Raw genomic sequence first — 4,557 nt, 5'->3', positions numbered from 1 at the left:
CAGACCCTCAGTTTCCTCAAGAGTACTGACTTCAATTGTTCAACATTCTGTGATTCATTAATTCAAAGATCTGATATTTTTGTGAGTTTTTTCCTCTGCCAACAAAGAATATATTCTTTCCTTAACTTGATAGACAATGGGTAAGAGTTGCTGAGGTCCCCTGGTGACAATTCTGGCTTCCTCATATATAAAATAGGAATTATAATAATCAATCTACCTCTCAGGGCTGTTGAGGAGGTAAAAGCTTGGCAAAAGCTGAAATCACTAAAGAAATGAGAGTGATTATTCTTATTGCCCTAAGTGACATTGATTAGGAACATGAGTTATCAAGAAAAGCTGGAATTATGATGGCTACGCTCTGTTTAAGAAGGCAGGTGCAAGTGCGTAATACATTTTTAAAAGATTCTCCTGGGAAGGGTTGCAATTTTTTAAGGTTTGGCATTTCAGGAGGGGAGCTTCGATTGCTGAGAAAATCTTGCTTTCAGAACGCCCCATTCCCCAATGATGCTGGGAAAATGAGGCATTTTGACTGCTGTTCGTTGCATAGGTCTTTTTTTTTCCTTTTACCACTACTGTGAAATTGTTCAGTCTTTTCACAAAGCTGTTCTTTCAAGCTAAAATTTCCTCTGTTAGGTCCTCTACCAAAGGTGATTTCATTTGAGGAAGACTGAAAAAGTGTATCGTCCAAAATGTTCTGTCATTTTGGAGTTATATAAGGATGAAGAAATGCTCCCTCCATTTGAAAACCAATTTAAGAGACTTTTAAAAAATCCTAGCAGTAACTCCCAGTGACTCAATTTTGAAGGTTTAAAACTTCCATCCCATAAAATGAGCTCTGGAGATTTGACTTTATAAATAGACTTTTCTTGATCTCAGTTGTTGTTTTTCCTTGTTGTTTGTTCCTTGTCGTTGTTTTGGACAATTCCCCTAATAGGGCTTTGGTCTTTGGTTTGGCTTGGAAACCTGCTGGAGAGAGAACTTCTGCTCAGTTGGGTCTTAGGTGGTTGAAAAAAAAAATCAGAAAGAATGAATTTTGTGTTCTGAATACCATGCAGGGGATAGGGATATTTATGCCTGGAAGGAGATTCCTTTGTGGATTTATGAGGCAGGTAGTCATAGGGATTGGGAGAGCCTTGCCAGTGGTTAGCTGATTTTACTCACCTTTGTTATTGTCCCAAATAATTAAACCATCACCAAATAAAGGATGTTGGATTAAGAGATTAATCAAGGTGAGAAGCAGCATGATGTAGTGGATGAATTACTGGACTTGGAATCAAGAAGACCTGGGCTCAAATCTGGACTCAGATAATTATGATCTCTGTGACCCTGGGCAAGTTATTTACCATCTCTGTGCCTTGGTTTCCTCATTTATGAAATAATGGAGCTGAACAAGGTCGTTTTTAAGGTTCTTTCCAACTCGAAATCTATCATGATATGAGATTTCTTTCTCATGGAAGAAGAAGAAAACTGTCTTTGTAGGTGCACCAAGCTACACACAACGAAAAGTAGCTATAATATAGGAAGATTAGAAGTAGAAATGTCCACATTCACAAGAGGAAAAAAATATCTAAAACAATGAAAATCTAAAAAAAAGTTTTGGCCTCAGATGGCTATGTAAAAATGCAGGAGAGTATGGGTAGCTAACAATGTGAACAAGAGATTCTACCACAGAGAGGCTAATTTGATCTAGGTGTCATTGAGACATGGGGAGTGGATAAGTCCCATGTGTGAAATATGTCTTTGAATGTATTTAGAGTCAAAAGACCAAGGTATAAATGCTGGCTTTACCAATTAATGTGTGTGTGACTTGAGGTAAGCCACTTAATTCTGTGGGCCTCAGTTTTCTCAACTAGAAAATGAAAGGATTTGATCTTTGAGGTCCCTTCAAGCTCCGAGGCTCAGATTTTATGGTTCTGTGATCTTAAGATAGGCCAAAATAAGACAGAAGAGGAAGGTAACATTTCATTTCAGGAAGATATTTCATGTGAAGAAATTCAGGACCTAGAGTAGCAAAGCATGATGGAGAATGTGTGAGTGACAATGATCAGTGGAGGCAGAAAGAAAAATGATATTGCCATTGGTGTAGACTACAGACCACCAGGACAGAAAGGTGAAATAGATGAGGGATTGATGGGACAAATCACAATGGCAGCAAAAAAGCATGCTATAGTAGTGATAAATCAATTATCTGGACATCTGATGGATCTCTTTGCCAAAAGAGTAGTTGATAATTATTGACTTGCCTTAATAATTTATTCCTTCCAAAGATGGCATCACCCACTAAGGTAAATCCTATTCTGGATGTGTTTCTTACCACCAAAGAGGATCAGGTTGTTGGGATGTAAATGATGGGAACCTTGGAGGAAGTCACCACTTCCTCTTGGAGTTTATGACAGTGGAAAGGAAATCAGTGTAGTCTGACACAGACCCTATACTTGTGGAGAACAAATTTCAGAGGCTTAAGATGATAAGTATGATTCCAAGAACAAGAATTCTGTAGCAGAAGTCAGTCTGGGGGAGCTGGGGAGCTGAGGGAAGGCAAGAAGAGCTTATGTAATAAGAAGAAAATTTGTGAGAATCAAGTTGAATCAGACCAATGTTCAACTGCTTGACTTTCCCTGCATTTTGTCTTTTTATTCTGGCATTTGATATGACTCCCAGGACCAGCCCTTAGATTTCAGTGCTCTATGTATGTCTTCTAACAGGAGATCCTCAGATCCAAGTGGAAGGAGGAAAGGCACTAGTGAGATGAAGTGTGTATGTGTGTGTTTGTGTGTGTGTGTGTGTGTGTGTGTGTGTGTGTGTGTGTTTGGCAGAGGTCAGAATAGATTTTGTGTATGGAAGTGACACAGGATAAGCCTTGAAGGATGCTAGTGATAATAAAAATTGGAGATGGGAGAGTATATAGTTCAAACACTGGGAAGAACTCATACAAAGATCTGGAGATAGGAAATGGAGGGTAGATTACAAGGAACAAAAAGAAGGATAGTTTGTCTTTAATGTGAAATGAATAAAAATGTATATTCAGCCCAGAAAGGTGGGCTACAGTCAGATGAATCAGAGCCCTAATACTAAACATCAAAGAGGCAATGGGGAGCCCCTGGAATCTGAGGTCTGAGACATTAAATGACATCCAAGATCATGGTGGGGATGTTGTAGAGGATAGCACTATTTGGCTCTAGATTGGTCTAGATTGAGGTGCTTTCCGATGCTGAGTTTCTGTGATTCCATGAATTAGCTAACCCCTTCCCAGGGAGATACAGTCCCAGCCTCGGTGAACTCTTGGGGAAGCTCAGAGTCACTGGCAACATGGAAGGCTAGCACAGCCTCACAGAAGAAGCTGGATCCCCACTTTGAAGCTGTATTGACTATGTCTGAAGAAAGCATCAATATCTTCCTTTTCCAGAACTCTGAGAACAACTAGGTCAGTTAATTAAGGAGAGGTATATTCTAAATGTAAGGAGTTAATGGGCAGCCATCATTAATTTAATGATTCTCTTGATCAACTATCTGAGGTAATAGGACATGGATCTGCTATGGGAAGATAGCTCATATGGATAAAGACTAGTTTTAGGGTCTCCCTGAGGGGCACCAGGATCTCCTTTGATTGATTCTCAGTGACTATAGTTTTATTGAACATGGCTGGCCACTGAATGTATGTGGGATGATCTGAAGAGGGTGAAGGGATGAACTCTTGTTGACTGACCTAAAAAAATCAAACAATTTTCTCCTTTGGATATCTGGAATGCAGGGAAAAAAAAGGGCTTGGGACAAGAGCAGAGCAAAATGGCAACTTGAAGAGGAAACCCATGGTGAGCTGTACTTTCCCAGGTGACCCAAGGTTCTTGGATGTAAACTTCCTGGTCATCTTCTTTTGAGTTTGTTTTTCTGTCCTTGGCACAAGTAAGTTTTGAGAAGGAGTTCTTAACCTGGGATCCATGGACCTTGGTCAGGGAATAGATTTCAGAGGGTCTGTGCACTTGGATGGAAGAAAAAATAATGAAAAAATGTTAATCTTTCACTAACCTTTAGTTGAAGGTTAGCATTTCCTACAATTTTTATTGATTAATTCATTTTTAGTTTTCCACATTCACTTCCACAAGATTTTGAGTTCCAAACTTTCTCCCTATCTCTCCCCTCTCCCACCCCAAGATGGAATGCTCTCTGATTACCCCTTCCCCAAGTCCGCCCTCCCTTCTATCACCCCCCCTTCTTTTATCCCCTTCCCTTCCATGAGTGTGTATGTTATTTGCTTCTTTAGCCAGATCTGATAAGAGTAAGGTTCACTCATTCCTTCTCATCTCCTCTCTCTTCCCCTCCAGTCATTTCTTACAATTTTAAAAGAATATTGTTTTGAGAGGGGTACAGAATACTCAAGCAGCCCAGGATGCAGAAGAGGTTCATACCTCTTGCATAGAGATTCTGAGAGTGGACCTTCCCAGATCTGGGGGAGACACCTACTAACTATGTGATCCTGAGCCAGTCCCTTAACCTCTTTGAGCCTTAGGCTCCTTATCTATAAAAATGAGGGTGTTGATGATGACGAGAAGATTCTTT

Source organism: Notamacropus eugenii, chromosome 1 (assembly GCF_028372415.1).
Source record: "Notamacropus eugenii isolate mMacEug1 chromosome 1, mMacEug1.pri_v2, whole genome shotgun sequence".
Classification (NCBI taxonomy): Eukaryota; Metazoa; Chordata; class Mammalia; order Diprotodontia; family Macropodidae; genus Notamacropus; species Notamacropus eugenii.
The sequence above is the reverse complement of the archived record's forward strand: the minus strand, read 5'-3'. Positions refer to the sequence as shown.